This window comes from Doryrhamphus excisus, linkage group LG2, assembly GCF_037039965.1.
Source record: "Doryrhamphus excisus strain RoL-2023G ecotype Guam linkage group LG2, RoL_Dexc_Guam_v1.1, whole genome shotgun sequence".
NCBI classification, from domain to species: domain Eukaryota; kingdom Metazoa; phylum Chordata; class Actinopteri; order Syngnathiformes; family Syngnathidae; genus Doryrhamphus; species Doryrhamphus excisus.
Window position 1 is genome coordinate 1,929,657 of NC_136358.1, and position 20,421 is coordinate 1,950,077.

Consider the following 20,421-nt stretch of genomic DNA (forward strand, 5'->3'; position numbering starts at 1 on the left):
TGGGCTTCCCTACTGAGACTGCTGCCCCCACCACCCGGATAAGCGGGAAAAAGAATGGATTTTTAGGTCTGAAACGGTCTAATAATGTGTGTCCATGGAACAGTGGTGCTCAAATAGTGGGGCGGTGCTCCCTGAGGGGATGCGGTACATTGTTAGCACATCGGTTAACCGTGCATGATGCACTTATTAAAATGTGATGTAATGCAACTTACAATTTTAATTTATTTTGTACTACAAAAAAAAAACACATTTTGTTGCAACTTGTGCCTTCTTGTGTAAAAATAATTAATTGAACAATAATCTCAGCTCTATATTTGACCTTCCACATTAAAAAAAACTAACAACTTAGACAAATACGAATACTGTAGTCCCTCAAAAGTTCCTAAAAGATCCAATGAGAATAGTGTGGAAAGCTGACAAAGACACACACAATACACACTCCTCCTTCGCCTCCTCCTCTTCCTCCTGGCTAGGCAGCCGAGGCGGGGTAGCGGTCAGAGTTCAACCTGGTAATGGAGTCTCTCCCACCTGCCGATGTCAGGTAATACACCCAGGTGGGAGTGTGTGTGCGACTAAAATGGAGTCAGAACTCAATGACCCAAATTGTGGCGGCAACCTTGAAAAGCTCAGGTGGGGGGGGGGAATAAAAAGGCGGGGTTACAAAGAGTCTGGCTGGTGGGCGGCGGCGAGGTTAGGAGGGGGGGGGGACTTGTGTCCTTAAAGTGATTTCAGTCGTTTAGAGAACAAGGTGAGGTCTTCTCATCTCGCTATGGCTGCTGATTGGACGCTGTTTGAGTTCTCTCTGTGTGCAACCATTTTTCCCTCCTTGTGTCCGAGGCACAATCACAGTTTTTGTGATTAGCAATCATTCAGCATTGTGTGTGTCGACGACCTCATCACAGCCTTATTTGGTTGGATGTACGAATGCTGCTAAAAGTTTAAATGCAAAATCATATGGTGTGGGATGCGCTGTATGGGACACGTATTGGCACAATGGCGGTTTATGTTCACCATTGCACAGACAAACAGAAAGTTTGGCACACGCCTTTCGAGGACCGACATGTACATGTGTATGAGCAAGATTGGTTGACAAACAAGGCCGCCATTAAGCAAAAGAATAAATGTCCATAAGTTATTTATATTCCAATGACTATAAAATTGAGGATATCTAAATTATATGCACACTTACATCTTTAGTCCACAACCACAACCGCTGCGAAAGTCCTAATTTTTTCTGCAAAAACGCCATATTTTCTTCCTATGGTGCTTCCTGCAAAAATGTCTCAATATTTTTTCTCTATACAGTGTGAATGGAAACACATTAACAGTAAAAAAACGCACATGCAAAACTGAGCGGACGGCACGTTAATGTGTGTTAGATGTGTGCAACAATTGTGTGACTATAAGTTACGGCTGACTCCGCCTCAAGCTATAAACTTAAACACTTCACTGAAGTGTGCATATCCCAAAACGCAACTTTACAGATGGCAAACTTTATAGCTTCCCTTTGCCTCAAATAGCCAATAAAATGTTTCCAACATTTGTCATGCATATTTTGCTTTTGCTGTGTTATTTTTAGCCTTTTGACTATATATATATTTTTTTTATTTATTTATTTTTTAAAGCACTGGCGCTGGGCCTCGTTTTCCTGTGAGTGGGTGTGAGTGAAACACTAAAAAGTCTATTAAAATGACCTTTGTTGGAATTCCCTTCGCTGCAAACAACTGATGAAGTGACTGTGTGTCTTGAAATGTAATACATTTCACCATTTATACTGTTTTTTTTTTTTTTGCTCGATTTTTTATTACATTTGGAACCGATTGTCATTCATTTCCTCGCTTCATTCACACTTTCCTTTTGGTTCTTATTGGTCCGTGCATAAACCACTGATGACTCGCTAATAAACACACTTCATTAAACCACAGAGTCTCATTCATCAGCCTCTATAGGACTTAGACACACACCAATCATTCAACGCTCGGTGTGTGTGTTCCTCCTAGTGGGACGTCTGGGCCTAACTGGATGATTTATTTACAATTCTGACCGCGTGCATCCCGGGTAAATGCTTGACTTTGAAGGGAGGGATTACTTTGCCAAGCAAGGGCACCAGGCAAGAAGCCAGGCTGTGACTTGGCAAATATAAAAGGAGTCGTTTGCGGCGCAGATGATGCAGAAAGCGGCGTTTGAATCTTTTATTGTTTGTCAGCGTAAATAACCCAAAATGTGGGGGCCTCAAAAAATGCAATTATCAGCTCAGACGTGCTATTAGCCGCGTTGTTTTTCCTTCTCCTTGTGTCGTTATAGCATCACGCCGCGTGGATAAGTACGCATTTGTGCCGTAAAGCATGATGAAGACATCCCGAATCAATGTCAATAAAGACATCCACACAAACACCCCGAGAGGCCAGTGAAACCTCAGACAACGGCAGAAATAAACCACCTTAAAAACAGACAAAAAGTATGACGAAAGTTTTCCATGAATAATAAAAGCCAGTCCAAGCGCACAGCTGGATTACGGCTGGAAGATGGACAAGGACGCCTCTCTTTGGGTTATTACGGCAGCTTAACAGATCACACTCTCATATATTTCCCCCCTAACATCACATGTGTTCCACATCAGCGTCGACTCGCTCCCGCCGCACAGTGGGAAGCTTGCAGGTTGACTTCCCATCTCGCTTCCAGAGCAGGTGGCCCGCTATTATTAGAACGCCTCACTGTCACCGCCATCGTGAATAGACAACACCGAGAGTTTTACCCGAAGATAACACCTTCAAAGACACTAAGACGGCACGCTGACAATAGCATGTTGCCATGACAACCCTGCATCATCTACTTGGGTTGATATTGTTAGCACAGTGCTAACATAACTCATGTTATGGGAATGAGGGGACTTTTAGTGTATGTATGCATGTATGAATTTGTCGTGCTCAGCATCCCCTCCCCTACAAAACCTCCTGCTATCATGGTATCATGACATTCTCCTCCAATTTCAGATCAACATTTGCATTAAAAGATGAGATTCAGCTCCAACTCTGTCTCTTTTTTATTGCTCACACATTTTTTTTTTAAATATAAGGCGTATAGGTACTCAGCATCACTGAATAATAATGTAAGATGATTCATGAACAGATGGAATCAGTCACTGTGTAGAACAGGGGTCGGGAACCTTTTTGGCGAAGAGAGCCATGAAGGCCAGATATTTTAAAATGTGTATCTGTGAGAGCCATATACATTTTTTTAAACATTGAATGCAATAAAATGTGTGCATTTTTATGTAAGACCAACAGTTTTTTAGATATAATGGGCTCTAATTGTGTAGACCAGGCACACTACCCCACGCCAATGGGGTGTGGCCAGCACACTTTCGTGAGCAGCGCAGTGTCTAATAATAAATCAAATACTTGTTGCCATTAATACAACTTCTGCTGCTGCATAATTTTGCACCATACTCAGTATATTTCATTATTTTGGCCATCTTTGCCAGAAGGCTTGGTTCTGCAGCTTTAGCTAGGTGACTATTTGACTAAAGGAGAAAAGTTTATATTTGCATGTTGACATCTCAATGACCGAGGTAGACTACCGCATTACCCAATAATAATCGAGTTTTGGTGTTTGACCTGGAAAATATCAGGAAAGATGGATATGGTCGGCCGTATTGCAGTAGAAAATAGATGGACGAATTAAAATGCATTAAAAAGTTGTTGATTTTTAATATTATTTTTAACAGTCATTTCTGTGATGTTTACTTTAAAATGTTAGCAAAAATACATTTTTATTGTGGTAAGAAATGCTTGAGAGCCAGATACAGACATCAAAAGAGCCCTACCTGGCTCCCGAGCCATAGGTTCCCTACCTCTGGTGTAGAAGATACATGTATGTTATGTTTCATAGCAAATGTGGTCTGCTCAAGTACTGTCAGAGTGCAAAAATAATGATTAGTAAGGCAAACAAATGATGGGTTATTTTAAAAGCAGTACATTATTCTCTGCATTAGAGTTTTATTATCACATAAAACTATTACTACCATTACTATTACGTTAGCTCTGTTTTGATTGGCCCATGGAGGGCAGCACAGTAGTGAAGAGAAAATTGATTCCTTTTACTGACTCAAGTGTGCATGTGCAAAAAAATAAAAATAAAAATACACAAAAAATATATATATTTTCAGGCTAAGCAAACACGTCATTGAGATGGTTGGCCCGTCACAGCGTTTGGATGTGGCAGATCTACCCATTATACCAGTACAAGAGAATGTGCCAAACTTTCTACTACATTTTTGGAAGCTGGTTTCACCATGGGAATCCACAGTATTATGCAACGGCATTATGGGACTAAGTCAAAAAATTGTGTTCATAAAATGTTCGAATGGCTAAATACAATCAAAAGTATTTTTTCCGTTTTATCTGTGAACAGTAATCCTGTGAGACTGTAAACCAGTTGGTACAATTCCATGCAGAACATGAACTGGCATCTTCCCCCTTCTGCCCTGCCACATCTAATATGGTGGGGACGTTGATGTATGATTCAGTGCAATATGCTCACCTACCCGAGCCCGAATCAGGTTCACCATTCACTGGTTGGGACCCTCATGCTGGTGTTAGCGAGCGAGTTCCCAGAATAAACGAGTTCCTGTGTTCTCCAAGTGCTCAACTCAGACGGGAACAGGAAGTGGAAAGTAGGGGAGATTTGAGGCAAGGAGCAGATCTGTTGCTTTTCCCATTGGGTTAATACAGTTAGAGCAACAGATGCACAATTCCATGTTACCTGGTTTCCTTATACCTGTGACCTCTTCCCAAAAATAAAAATGAAAGCAACAAAAAAAAAATCTTACGTTTTGGGTGAGATTGTGTCCCTTTTATGATTCAATTAAAAACTCTTATAGGAACTGGCATGCATTAATCCCTCGGGATGCTGACTGACAAATCCCAATTGGAAAAGTAGTCAAACATCTTTCAACATAAGGAAAACCACTGGAGTTTTTAAAAGATGAACATTCCGAATTCACTGCGAGGCTCATTAAGAAAAAAGAGAAAACATATGATTGAATTACATTCCTATTAGCGTGAAAAAGACACATGGTAATAGGAAAGCCAAGGCCCTCGTATGAGACAATGGCATCAAATGCTGCCACTCATCCGCGACGCTTGTGAGCGAGCCCTGGAGAGCCGAGAGGGAATATTTAGCCGAGGGTTCCTTTTTGTTCTGCCAGACTCCAGTTCTGTTCTGCTCTCTTGGAAGGCAATAAAAACCGAGCGAGTGAGTTGGCGGGCGGCGTGTGTGTGCATGCGTGTGTGTGTGTGTGTGTGTGTGTGTGTGTGGGGAGTGGTTGAGCAGCCGTCAATTTATCTCCAGAAGCAACAGGAGAGTGCTGGGCTATTGTGTGTCTCAGTGCACATTTGGAGACAATACTGCAGCATTTAAGCAGCTCCATCTGGCTGCTTCTGTCTCACCACTGCTCCCATCATGCCACTCTACCCCCCCCCCCCACCCCACACCCTCACTGACTCCATCATTGACTCCTCTCAGCCTCTGACAGCCGTGACTTGACATTCACACATTGTGCTCATCTCTTGTTTGTCTGTGTCAACGTGGGCCGGCTTGTCGGATCCACGTGCGGACTGTCAATTGGCGCTGTCCACCTCCGAGGACACCCTTTGGAAGACAGCTAGACTTCCGAGAACCTCTTCCGAGAACTTCTCACCTAGCGCTTTTCCAACACACGCACAGCTGCTAGATGCTCCGACGTGTTTGATTTGTGCAGCCACAAGTTGAAGCTATGCCTTGATTGGAACAGCGGGTGGGCTGGAATGTCATTGGAAAGGAATCAAGGGAACATTCCGTGTCAACATGGAAGAGCCGAGAAGTAGCAGCGTCCGTTGGTATGTTGAAAAGTAGGGATGTCAATCTCTTTGTGACATACAATAGGATTCAATTAGATGTTTAACGTTTCTTAATGTAGATGCATTTTAAAATAAAGATGGTAATTCTTACAGTATTTACCCACATGGAAAATAGCCCCAAGAATGCTGTTAATACGAAGACCAACAAAAGACTTCCTGATTTAACATCTTTTTGTTTGAAGAGCTGAATATTTTACATTCTATATCTATATTTTCAACATTTAAGTTTAAACATGTAATAATGGAAGTGGAACTTTTGTTCTTTTTGGGCTTTTCCCTTCAGGGTCCGAACCATCTCCGTCTCTGATGTACTCGTTCGTGATCCTATCCATCCTGGTCACTCCCAATAAGAACCTCAGCATCCTCATCTCTGCTACCTCCAGTTCTGCTTCCTGTGTTTTCCTCAGTGGCACTGTCTCTAGACCAGGGGTCGGCAACCTTTACTATGAAAAGAGCCATTTTACCCAATGCCCACTGAAGAAAAATAGCCTGGAGCCGCAAAACATATAGTATGTTTAAAACAACATTGGAGGGAATTTGGGGGTATCAAAGTAGTTCAGATAAGAAAAGACGAGTTGGAGTACTCTTGCTAGTTTTGGAGATAAGCTTACATAAATGGATGTGTAAACTACTGTAAACGTAAAAACAAGTTCCCATGCCGCTGTTTTTAAATTATCTCGAATTTATTTTTTAGATTTGTAGGTAAGTATTACTTGTTTTTCTTCATGTACTGAACTGGATAGCAGTCAGAACTCACTCAGGATGCATTCATGGTCTCAGACAAAGTTGGATTTTTTAAAACTCATTACAAAAGACGTGCATTTTCTCCACTCGGGTGTTAAAAATATTCAAGCATCGCAAAGGGAGCCACAATAAAGAGGCTGAAGAGCCACATGCGGCTCTGGAGCCGCAGGTTGCTGACCCCTGCTCTAGACCAAACAACATGGCTGCTCTCACCACAGTTTTGTATACTTTTCCTTTCATTTTAGCTGAAACTCTTCTATCGCACATCACACCTGACACTTCTCTCCAGCAGTTCCATCCTGCCCGCATGCGCTTCTTCACCTCCTTTTCATCTCCGTTGTTCTGGACTGTCGACCCCAGGTACTTAAAATTCTCCACCTTCTGTATCTCTTCTCCCTGTAACCTCATTCTTCCACTTGGGTCCCTCTCGTATACTCCGTCTAATCTTCATTCCTCTCCTTTCCAGGACAAACCTCCACTCCTCTAGCATCTCCTCCACCTGTTCCGTACTCTCACTACAAATCACAATGTCATCTGTAATTAAAATAACAGTATACAACTGTGTGCAATGACATTAAACAGCCAGCTATCTTTCTATATAAAATATAGCAATGAAAAAACAAAAAAGTCTTAACCTTCAGTCCAATCAATGATAGGAAATAAATAGTGTGAAGCCCCTTAAATAATGAAACATGTATTCCAAGCACAAACGCTGTAAGTAAATAGACCTATTTGTCACATGGGTGCTACTATTTACATCTTCAGCCATGTCAAGCTATGCAGGATACACAACAATCCTTTCGCTGGTAGTCCACACCGACACTAAGCTACAGTCATGTGGCCATAAAGGGGACTAAAGCAGTGCCCTAAAAGTGTGTACAAAATGATGTGATTTGAGGGTGTTTTGTTGAGCTGTGTGAGGAATCAATTTGACTAATAAGAGCATCACCTGGTGGTCTATTTTTCAGAAAAATTATAGCACAGATAACCCGATACTGTAGATTTTGTTTGCATATTAAAATTGCTCATGTTGTTTCCTCTATGTCAGGGGTCGGCAACCTTTACTATGAAAAGAGCCATTTTACCCCCTTGCACACTAAAGAAAAATAACCTGGAGCCGCAAAACATATGTTTAAAACAATTAGGGGGTATCAAAGTAGTTCAGATAACAAAAGACGAGTTGGAGTACTCTTGCTAGTATTGGAGATAAACTTACATAAATATATGTGTAAAGTACAGTAAACTTACCTGATTTGTTTACTCTGGCAAACAAGTTCCCATGCACCAGTTTTTTAAAAAAATGATCTCTTATATATTTTTTGGAATTATCAAGTAGTTCTGGGAAAGTATTACTTCACCATTCAGTGGTGCCCAGCCAATCACAGGGCACATATAGACAAACAACCATTCACACTCACATTCATACCTATGGACAATTTGGAGTCGCTAATTAACCGAGCATGTTTTTGGAATGTGGGAGGAAACCGGAGTACCCGGAGAAAACCCACACATGCACGGGGAGAACATGCAAACACAGGGTGGAATTGAACTCGGGTCTTCTAGTTGTGAGGCCTGCGCGCTAACCACTCGTCCGCCGTGCAGCCCATGGTAAAGTATTACTTATTTTCCTTCATGTTCACTTGTGTGAGAGAGAACTGAATAGCATCCTGTCTGCTGTCAGAACTCAGTCAGGATGCATTCATGGTCTCACACAAAGTTGGATTTTTTTAAACTCATTACAAACACATGCATTTTCCCCACTCGGGTGTTAAAAAATATTCAAACATTGCAAAGGGAGCCACAACAAAGAGGCTGAAGAGCCACATGCGGCTCTGGAGCCGCAGGTTGCTGACCCCTGCTCTATGTGAATGTGTACAAATGGGATGTTCAATAAAGAATGCTTGTATTTTTTAAATAAATATGAGTACTCCTAATAGGTTGAACAAAGTGAGCTAAACTTGTGCTTTTTAATTTCAAGTTAACGAGACTTGTTTGATTTAATGGTACACAAATAATACTATCTGAATTATTTATTTAACTTTATTAAATTGAGTTTATAGAGCTTAAACAATAAGGGTTGCCTTGACTAAAATGTTCTACTTATGATGTTTGAGTTAATAAACGTAAATGGTTTTTACAGTGCGTATAGTAGACAGGAGAACACCTGAATGCTGCTACCTGTTAGCATGCTGGCTTTTTCATCGTTTCCATGGCAACAGGTGGGCCATTTTCTAGCCCGAGGAGAGCGAAGCCATCAAAATTCTCACGACTGACACCTGCTATGGCTCGCTCCAGACATTTGTGCTTCAAATGGCGGGAAGATATGAGCAACCACTTAAGTTTTCCTGGATTGCTTCCCAGGTTTCCATACCCGGAGGCGCACGCCGTCTCTCATCATGACATCACTGATTGACACCAGGCCTTCGGACAGAGTCTTCGTGTTTGACGGCAACAGGCTGCAACAGGTTGATCAGAACAGCCACAAGAGCTCAGTTTCATGGCGAAACATAAGCGAGCGTCATCGTGTGATGCTCGTGTCTGAAGAGGACTCGTTTTACAACCATGACAAAACATAGCGAGCGAAAACTAAGCTCTAATGAGCTTCCAAACGGCGTTATGAACACATTTGTCAAAGCTTCCTCACACGCACGGTGATGAATGAGTGCGCTGTGGAAATAAATGCATAGTGAAGTTTACCGATGATGCACTCATAGTGAGGCTGCTTTCTGGCCGCTTGTCCTGCTCCAATTGGACTCATGAATCATTTCTCATATCGATCGCGTCAAAAACTGAAGTCTGGCATTGATTCTTAGACGTCGCTCCTTGATAGCGTGGTGACTGATGACCAGAAGATAGTAGCAGGCACACAAATAACACCCTGGAAGCACTCCGCACAATAAATTGACATTTGGAGATGAATGTCGACACGGTGTACAAGAGCAGCCAGCGGCGTTTCTTTTGTCGGAGGAAAATGACGTGGGAGGTGGGGGCGGAGGGATGGGGGGGGTGATTGAGGTTTTTAGATGTTTTACCTCTCTCTTATTTAGAGAGAGGTTGCCTAACAAAAGTTCTGGCAGGAACCAGGTGACTGACTTCACAGGAAGTCTTTTTGGAGGATGTCCACAAAGTTGCAGGCATGCAAAACCCCAATTTGAGGAATATTTTAGTATATGTATAATAATTTAAAACAAGAAATTCATGCTATTAGTACAATTCAAAGACAATACAACGAGTGGCACAGTGGGCCTCCGCTAATGCTCGAAATACAGATTTTTCTGGAACACATGAACTGGCCACCAGTCCAGGGTGTACCCCGTCTCTTGTCCGAAGACAGCTGGGATAGGCTCCAGCATGGATAAGCTGTATAAAAAATGGTTGGATTAATAGGTTGTTTTTTTTTTCCTCGGCTGACCCCATGACCCCAATGTCTTACTACAAGAAATATTTAACACACATTTGCCTTTGACATAATTGAAGCTAGCCTAGCAGGTTTGGAGAAAGAGGTTCTTTATTTTTCTCAAGCTGCTGCACCAACTCAGAAGTCTTCTGGTGTCTCGCTTTTTGAAAACCCCTCGATTTGATTCATCTATCTCCCAATGTTTTAGCACATTTGTAAGAAAGCAGCCAGCCAACCGTCCTCCGTCTTCTTTCCACCTGATGTGATAAACATACCGAGTCGCCCGGCTGACACGTCCAATTGGCGGCAGGGACTAAAAAAGAAAAAAAAAAAAAAAAAAAAAAAACCCTGACATCTTTGCCAAAGCGGCGCCATGAGAGCGGCTGGTAAACACAGCCGGATAACAACCTCGCGGTCGCTTTCTTCCTTTATTGCCACCTATTCCTCCACCAGCTTGTTGTCGTAGCAACAACGCAGTCACCCCATCATAATGTAAGGGAGTTGCTGCTCTTCCACTGTGGGTTTCTCCCCACTTTTAGTCTCTCATTGTCACTTAGAAATAGAAAGTGTTTGTGTTGGAAAGGCAGCTGGGAAGTTTATGAGGAGTGCACACACACACACACACACACACACACACACACACACACACACACAAAGTGAGTATGCAGATGCAGTGACAAGGAAGACAATCAAAGAGATTTGACAATGAGAACAAATGCGGAGTACAGATGAAACACCTCCATTGTGTTTGTCCCTGCAGCACGCTACCTACTAATGAGTATCTCAAGGTGTGTTTATGACATGTGTGTGTATGTATAGCATACCTGTTTGGAATCCTCGGACATGTGTGTGTGTGTGTGTGTGTAATCTTCCCGATAAGGGGTGCAGATAGGATGAGCGAGGATGAGATTGCAGTGGAGGGCTTAAAGCTGAAGCTGTAAATCACTTAACCTGGGGCTAATGGCTTTATAGGCTGTATTACAGCACACACACACACACACACACACATTGATACAAATACAAACGTGGATGCCAAACACACTTATAATTACAACATTCCTACCATGTCGAGGCCTAAGGCTTCAATAAGTCTTATCGGCAGTGTTAACAACTGAATTGCATTCAGGCACAACATCAAATTAGAGATGCATTAATTGAGAGCGCTGCTGACACTGGGCTAGTGGCCGTCAATCAGGTGTCAGTGCTTGCTTTTTAATGAATTAATTCATCAAACATCTCCATCTCAGTAAACCCCCTAAATCAATCACATATCTGGAAACTTTTCGCTGTAATGGCGTCCAGATACGCACGGTGTGCGTTATTCACCCTGCTCTGGCATCAGCATCAGCACCCATGCGTAATAAGCACGTGTGGGCGTCCCCGACCTGAACATGAATATGCAGTCAAAGCTGTCACATCTGATGCACTTGTGACTCACCGCAAAAGTTCTGGCCAAGCAGCCAATAAAAATCTTGACATGTGACTCATCGGGTTTTGGCGGCTTTTTTTTCTTATTCCTTCTGGAAAGGAACAACATGTGTAAGTCATGTCTTTTTAACGGCTTGGGAGAAAATATATATTTTTAATTATTAATTTAATTTATGTTATTTTTTAATGTTTATTTTACAATAACTAATTATAGCTCAAAAAAAATAAATTACATGCATGGGTTTTCTGCGGGTTCCAAAAACATGCTAGGTTAATTAGCGACTCCAAATTGTCCATACGTATGAATGTGAGTGTGAATGGTTGTTTGTCTATATGTGCCCTGTGATTGGCTGGCCACCAGTCCAGGGTGTACCCCGCCTCTTGCCTGAAGACAGCTGGGATAGGCTCCAGCACCCCCCATGACCCTCGTGAGGCTAAGCGGCATAGAAAACGGATGGGCCGATATTATGCAGTGTTCATCAAAATTGACACTTGCCCATTCTATAGAATGGAAAAGTTGACTCATACAGTGGAAACTTCTGTCACTAATTGGGTACAACTCTAATTGAAGAGGTTGTTAACCAAGCACATTTGTCCTATAACAAATTAATTTGTTCCTTGTAATCCAAAACACATTAAGACACATGTCATATTGTACACTAACTGGGCAATGTACACAAACCGAGGCAAAATTGTGGCGTAAAATCAACATTAAGGCTGCACGGCGGCCAAGCGGTTAGCGCGTTGGTTACACAGCTTGGAGACCGGAGTTCAATACCATCCTCAGCCATCGTTATGTGGAGTTTGCATGTTCTCCCCGTGCATGTGTGGGTTTTCTCCGGGTACTCCGGTTTCCTCCCACATTCCAAAAACATGCTAGGTTAATTAGCATTCATAGGTATGAATGTGAGTGTGAATGGTTGTTTGTCTATATGTGCCCTGTGATAGGGTGTACCCCGCCTCTTGCCTGAAAATAGCTGGGATAGGCTCCAGCATATCTGCAACCCCCGTAGGATAAGCGGTAGAAAATTAATGAATGAATGAAAATTCAACATTAACCAAAAAAGACACTAAGCGAGGTTTGGGTAAATTTTGAAATTGCCAGCAAGGGTGCCGTGTGTGTGTGTGTGTGTGTGTGTGTGGGCAGGAGGGAATGCCACTGCCTGTTTAGTCGCAGACACGTCGTTCCCTGGCGCCGGGTCACATATGGTGCAACATTCATCGCTTATTACATTTCTCATTATGCTTTTACACTCATTTGGCCAACACGCCGCACCTGTTGAGGTGTGATGAGCCTCCTCGTCTCTTCACACCACCACCACCTCCTCCTCCTCACCTCCTGCCCTCCGTCACTCCATCTGTCTACCTGTCTCACTCTCTCTCTCTCTCTCTCTCTCTCTTCCTCTCTCTGGCGGAGTCGTCTACGCGACAGAGAGCACGCTGTTGCTAGGGCGACTGCAGCCATTGTGTACCCGGTTGCCAGGTGACTGGTCGCCGTGGCAATGATGGAGAATCCTGTAGTGCCGCTCCCGCTCCCGCCATATAAATCTTTTCCTCCCTCCCGTCTATGCAGGAGGGAGGAGAAAACATGGCGACCTTTAAGAGGAGTGCAGCCATAAGAGGAGGAACCGTTTGTTTTGTTCTTTTCTCACATCCATCCCCACCTCATTTTCCCTTCATCTTTAGTTCATCCTTTTGTTTCAAAGCAAACAACCGACCACGACCGAGTCTTCCCGATACCTCCGACGGGGAACGGTAGTTCACTTGCTCACCTCGTCACATGTGACAGTGATGCTCTTATCCCTTTAATGTGCTTACTCTAATTCCACACTTAATTCCAGCGAATCACATCGGCAGCAGATAATGGCACATAAAATTGGCAAGCGCTCGGTTTTCTCTCTTTATTTCTTCTCCCAGACAGATGAGTACTTTTCTGGCATTTCTATTTCCATTAGGCTGCATTTGCAATGGATTTGTCTTTATAAGTTTGACAGGCTCCGAAAAGGAGGAAAAAAAGGAAATGAAAGCACCTTATTTGACACTGGCTTCTAATCCAGGCCAAGATGGAGGCAAAGAGGAAAAAAAGTGGAAGATAATTAAAGTGTAATGAATGATTCGGGCCTATTCAACACAAGGCAATGACTTCTATTCATTCTAATGGTCAGACAGCGGCGATAACAATCCACGGTGGAGAACATTTGGCTGAAGTTATGTTCTCTTCTCTGACTCATCGATAACTAGGAGTGGAAAAGTACACAGAGTCTATTTTCTGTATGGAACATTTGGTACAGTGAGGTCTACAGAATGTACACATTAGGTGATCTATACCATAATTCCTGGTGTATAAGCCACTCATTTTTTCTTAGACTTTGAACCCTGCACCTTATACAGCAGTGTGGCTAATTAAAGGCCATATCGTTAATGGCCTTTACTTCAAAACTTCAAATACTGTGCCGCTTGCGAGTCAGTCAGGAACCGGTAGCTCTTTCTTTGGCAGTCGCCAATCACGAGCTATAAGAGAACTTACTACGAGCTTGGCAACCCATTGGAAATGTCAGGAGGTCATAACTCACTATAGAAGTTTCATTTCACTGTGTCACATTAGAGTGAACACTAAATTCATCACACTACAACTTAACACTCGAAAGATAGGTAAGGAATAGACAGGTACCAATAGGAGTTGAGAATTAAAACAAAGAAATGCGGATGTTACTGTGGACCAGGAAGCTGGGTCTATGAGGAGAAGAAGAAATATTTCTAATAGCGTCTAAGTGACATCCGCCAGCACACCTGGTTCTGAAGGCCCAAGGCAAATTGCATTCATCCAGCAACACAGAAACTGAAAGATGATTGGACAAAAAAGGTAACACACACAAATAGTGGAAGTAGTGCTGGCCAGAAACACGCAAAATAATGACAATAATATAAGTAATATTTGCTTCTTGTTTTTTTTTTTTTTTTAAACCATCCTGTGCAAAAAATATGTTAATGACAAATGTCGGAAAGTGAAATTATATGTGTCAACAAGTAAAGTGCTGCTTTGTACACAACTCTGAATAGAAAACTTAACCCTGATGCTTGGGGCTAAAAATACTTCATAGGTGGCCAAGCTGCTCTACCAGTCGTATTAAAAAGCAGGAGATGGAAGATCGTTGTGACAACAGAAACACTTTTCTCCCTTTTATAAATGTTAGCATCAAGGTGAGTTTTGAAGCTGCTGCTTATAATGCCATTTCCTGAAAATGATGAATGAAGTATCTGTTCTATTCAATGGGTGCTCCTTCAACCTTTTTTTTTTCATCTGCAGATGAGCTAGCATGTGTGTGTGTGCTGGGGAGTGTAAAGGGCAGATGACTGCAGTGTCCTGCACCCGCATGTGGAGATGTGTGGTTTGTGCATGTGTGCATGTGTGTGTCGACGCCACCCTTGATTTGTATGGAAATCGTTGCTCGTTGGCACAGCAGGTCCGACGACCTCGTCAGTGTCCAGCTGGGGGAGGTTCTGTCAGGTTTCAGCATGAGGCTGAAGGGACAAACATGTTGTAGTTGTGTGTGTGTGTGTGTGTGTGTGTGTGTTTGTGGAGGGGCAGCATTTTCACAACACAACATTAGATACACCTGCATGGTTGGATGAGATCTAGAACACATTATATCCTACATCACCTTTCCTCCTGTCCAGTGTCCTCTGTCCTCTCCCATCCTCCTCACATCCTCAGTCAACTCCCTCGGTATTCTGTTTGAGTCGCGACCCTATTCTGTTCACGTCCTCATCACTAAATGACAAACTGCAGACATTTTAAAGGCCACGGTCCTACGTGCACGTCCATCTCCAGGCCCTTTTAGTCCTTGTGCAACATGTGTCTGTGTGTGTGTCAAAAAGTGCACGGAACATCAGCATGACAGAAGATCACACAGTGGCTGTGTGCACGTGTGTGTGTGTGCATGTCAGTAAGCAAGATCTTTATTCACCTTGTATGATAAGATGGCTGAACCTCTTAAGACTCACCGGCATTATTATATATATACAGTATTTTTTTCCATAGAAGTCTATTGGTTTAGAAGGAAATACACCCATTTGCAGAATCTTCTACTCCAGTTAAACAAGAAAACCAAAGATTTAAACCAAGATGTGTTGGTCAGCTTTGCTCTTCTGTAGTCCCTTTCTGCAATCTAATCTGTAACACAACCATCAAGGCAGCCGCTTATAAGCCCCGATCTCAACCCGCTGTACTTGCCCACTTGAGTGTGGGCAAAATTTGTGGACGAGTACCACACCAGTACGGATTTGGGAGCATGCAGACAATTTTGTTGCGCGCGGGGCTGCGTCAAATCAATCCGCACTATGTTCCTTGTCAAAATGTCATTATCGTTATTGTGTTGCAAAGCGTAAAAAGTCATAGGCCAGATGCTTGAAACAATCTTCATCACTACAGTTCAGACACAAGACGCCAGACAGCCAAAACACGATGCCCTCTGCAATTAGTGCGAAAGCCACGCCCCTACGAAACACACATGTCAGCTAATGTTGGCAATAATGCCCCTTTCAGAAGAGGAGATGTTTGAAACCTATTATTGGACCCCTACTAGTACATTTGACCCAAAATGGCCGAGGGAGGTGCAGTCAAAGGTGAAATTAGTCCTCACTAAGACCCCTTTACTGTTCCATTTCAGAGCACATGACACTACTGAATCGTCTTTATGTACGTAAGACCTGCTAGCCAAGCAAACAAGGTGAACAAGTTGGTACTCAAGTTGGTGCAAGCCATCGTCCCAAACAAAAACCCTAATGCATTTTTTACATGACCAAAATCTAACAAAGAGCTAAAAGGTCCATCTTATGCTATTTTTCGTCTTCTGCCAGAGCTAGAAATGATCCCAAAATGTTGTCTGGTCAGGGGTGAAAGGTCATATGACCATATGTGTTGTCCTTTTATCTAAGTGGACTTGAACATTCTTTGGGTTTCTTCATGGTGCTGGGTTATCACTTATCAATAAAAGCTGACATGATGAATTAATGCAGCATCTGGCTCTTTATGATGATAGGGACGCCAATTTTATGAGCGATGACATCATCCAGATATCTGCTATATGTCGACCCCCCCTCCTCCGTCTCTATGCAAACATGATCCTCAATGTGGTTGCGTATGGAAGTACACGCGTCATAAATGTGCTTTATTGTTCCGTGTCAGCTCGTGTTTTGTTTTTTTTTTTTACTAGCAGGCAGAAACCCCACCCAGTCAGCGCCCCCTATGGGAAGACGAAACCACACGGGAGCGCTTTAAACTTGAATTTTATGAGGAAAAAGGTCTTTTGTCTGAAAGTGCTGAGTGTGAGAGGTGAAGGGTGAGTGGTCGTAAATGAAAGGATCCACATCAGGCCTCGCATGTAACATCTGCAACCAAAGCATTCCTGGCCTCGTTTTAACAACTTTCTCTTCCTCTAATCGCCGTCTTAACAAGCCCTTTCCTGTTTTCCCTTGGAGTGCAGCCGTTGTTTTTTCCTCCCCATCTCCTCCTATTGCGTCAATCACGATGTTTCCAGCCCGCCAACTCGCCGTGGAGCACCCTGCTGCGTCCACTCCATCGACAGCCGGCCTCCTATGTGTTAGTCTGTCGTCTGATGGAGCGTTCCTCTTCCTAGCTGTGATGTTTTTGTTCACATTCTTCACAAACATTCCTGCCTGTGCTCCAGTGAAGGATCATCTCGCTGTGCTCCCCCTCTCAACCTTCCATCCATCTCTGGAGATATTTTATCCTATTTTCTTCCCCTTTACTTAATTACTGGAACATCTCCCTGTGGGCTACAAAGTATAGATTTAGCTCAGCAGGGGAAAAAAAAGGTGCACAATACATTGCGGCGATACTTTCCAAAATGCATTAAATATGCCTTATGCCTCGAGAACCTTGTGTTTGTTTGCTAGATGGGGTCCTCATAAAGCACCTAGCTTGTATGCGGCGTGTGAAAACACCCTATGGTGAAACATTCACCCTGGGAATTAGTTTCCTGATCAATACACTACATAGTTGCGCTGTTATTTAACGCCAAATCAACTTGAAATTTCTCGCACAGCTAAACATAACATCCACTATAACTTAAGAGTGTTTAGCCCCACCTTTAGGGGACTGATGTGTACAGTTAGATCATCACACAAGATGTCTTTGCAGGGACTAATTATGCACAAATCACTGACCACTTTGTCTAATGATTATAAAACTTAGGATATCTGTATAAGGGGTGCTCGGTTTATGTCATTGAAGCATTTCATGATTGAGAATGTGCTCACAGAAATTCATCAAAAGCATTATTTTGGTGTGTCAACGTGTCCAAGAACAAGTTACGGCCCGTTACTCGTATTGTAACACCCACCCAGATGTGGATGACGAGCAAGTCGTCAATTAACAGTCTGCTTATTGCAAGCAACATCAGAAAACTTGAAGTGTACTCCTCCGGCACTGCAACTTCAGGGCTGCTACAGTATCCTTGAATATGTTAAAGGATCTGCTCCTATGAAAGTGACAACAAGCAGCGTTTGTTTTCTTTTTTTTTTTTTATTAATGTTTAATTATTGTATCAAGTGTGTACTAGATTTGTGTGATACAGAATGTAAATTCCAACTTAACACTGAAATTCACCTTCCAACCTTGCCCCCAAACGCAACTAGAGGAGTATGTAAGCAAACGTGTCTTCCAAAGCCTTTTCACCACAACTCATGGGGGGACGGCACAAATGTCATTTCAAAACTATACCACCATGGCGTCTCTTCCATTTTCAACTTCTATGGCGGGTGACGTACAGCCCCCCCCGAAGAAGAAGACTATTAAAAATGTAACCAGGAAGTAGTCGAACTCAAACGTATGGGCAATGCATTCTCACTTGGAGATCTTCTGGATGTTGTTTCTGTTTGCAGGATGACTCAGACAATCAATCATTTTATAGAGAAGTCATTTCTTTTGTTTTGCTTGGTTATTTTGCTGCATGTCTCTGCACACAATATATTCATTTGAAGGATAAGCCTCCCACATATGGAAGTATGGAGGTGGGTATCAACTCCACCCAAATTAGGATCGTTTAGGATAGTTTAGCGGGGATAGGTCTATTTGGAGATGGATTTAAATGCTTGCAGTTACTGTTTACAATTAAACAGAGCAGGCCTGAATGGTAAAATAAACTTTAAATGTTTACAGCCTTCACGCCCTTCCTGCAACCCAAAGCAGGAGCGCCACTTCCTGTTTGGCTCTAGTGAAAGTTAATTATGATGTGCAAGAGCATCTAATTTAGACATGTCATTCCCGCTTGCTGCTTACGTGGCTCAGACGCACTTGGACTTGTGTATCTGTGTTGGCGCAAGATTTTGGCAGCTACTGCATCCTTACCTCTGTTTGTGTGCATCTCCTGCTTTAATGAGGAACACATTGACCTTCTTTCGTGTGCCTCTTCATCACGTCTGAAGCAAAGAACGGAAAAAGTGGGACAGGTGCTGCGTATGTAAACAGGAAGAGGCATGGTCTCAAGGGATGGCCAACACTTACGTGCTCACATTGGTAAACGCCATCTCTTTTATGTCAGTTCCACAAGACGGAAGTTTTTCCTCCCTGATGTTGGTTCATTAATGCACAGATGCTCCATATGAGAAGTGATGTGAGGTATTGTTTGCCAGATCCACATCAAGGATCATTAAGGAGGCACTGGAGTCGAGAGGGCGGCAACAAGTGAAGCTGAAGTACCGCGTCCAGCCACAAGAGAGAAACAATGAGCTGCCCTGCCAGAGGAAGAGCATCAGGAGGTGGAGGTTTTTCTTTGTTTGTTCTGCCTTTCTACTGTCTCCTCCTCGCCAGTACAGGCTGTGTTTGCTCATGAGGAGACAATGTTTGCAATGTGTGTCAGCTCAGCTCTGACCCGACATCACCTTTGAAAGTCATCTTGAGCTTGAATGGAAAACACCGACCACCATTACAAGAAGACAGGGCCTGTCCGCTCCAATATCAGACACCTCCACTCGCACACATGCTGGAGAATACCCACAGACACACACACACAACGGAATCTTACCAGCAGAGTATACCACTTTTAAGATTAACATTCAGAAAAATTCATTCATTCATTTTCTATTTGCTTTTTTTGCTTTTCCTCAAGAGGGTCGCGGGGGTGCTGGAGCCTATCCCAGCTGTCTTTGGGCGAGAAGCGGAGTACACCCTGGACTGGTGGCCAGCCAATCACAGAGCACATGTAGGCAAACAACCATTCACACTCACATTCATACCTATGGACAATTCGCCAAGTCGCCAATTAACCTAGCATGTTTTTGGAATGTGGAAGGAAACCCTGCAATGCACGGGGAGAACATGCATTCATATTCATGCATTCACATTCATAAAAATAAGTGATTAATTTCTGTATATAAATTGAGTAATTGTATTTTGGCGACAAATTAAATGTGATTTTGATGGAGATTTAGTCATTGGGGGCAGCACGGCGGTCCAGTGGTTGGTGCGCAGACCTCACAGCGAGGAGACCAGGGTTCAATTCCACCCTCGGCCATCTCTGTGTGGAGTTTGCATGTTCTCCCCGTGCATGCGTGGGTTTTCCTCCGGTTTCCTCCCACATTCCAAAAATATGCTAGGTTAATTGGCCACAGGAATGAATGTGAGTGTGAATGGTTGTTTGCCTATATGTGCCCTGTGATTGGCTGGCGACCAGTCCAGGCCTCTCGCCTGAAGACAGCTGGGATAGGCTCCAGCAACCCCCGCGACCCTCGTGAGAAAACGCGGTAGAAAATGAATGAATGAATGAATTTAGTCCTTGGCTCTCCAAATGCCTTGAACTTTCGCCTGCTTCCTTAAGTTGAATGCTTCTTTGTGTTTGTAGCATTTAGCTTGCTTCTCTGCTTCGGAAATGTCAAGTGAACGTACATACATACGTGCGCATGTCTGTGATATCCACATCCACACTCACT

At 43.1% G+C, this 20,421-nt stretch overlaps 1 protein-coding gene across 2 annotated transcripts in view; it reads right to left on the minus strand.

The window, feature by feature from the left end:
- LOC144901529 (uncharacterized) overlaps positions 1-20,421 on the minus strand; it is a 141,118-nt gene that overhangs the window by 93,918 nt on the left and 26,779 nt on the right. Inside the window, exon 3 of one of the 2 annotated variants that reach the window (XR_013629571.1) lies at positions 10,117-10,354. The exons of the other annotated variant lie outside the window; for it this stretch is intronic. The gene's annotated coding sequence lies outside the window, so the exon portion shown is untranslated. Of the gene's footprint in view, positions 1-10,116; positions 10,355-20,421 lie in introns of those variants that run through there. 2 annotated transcript variants of the gene reach the window in all.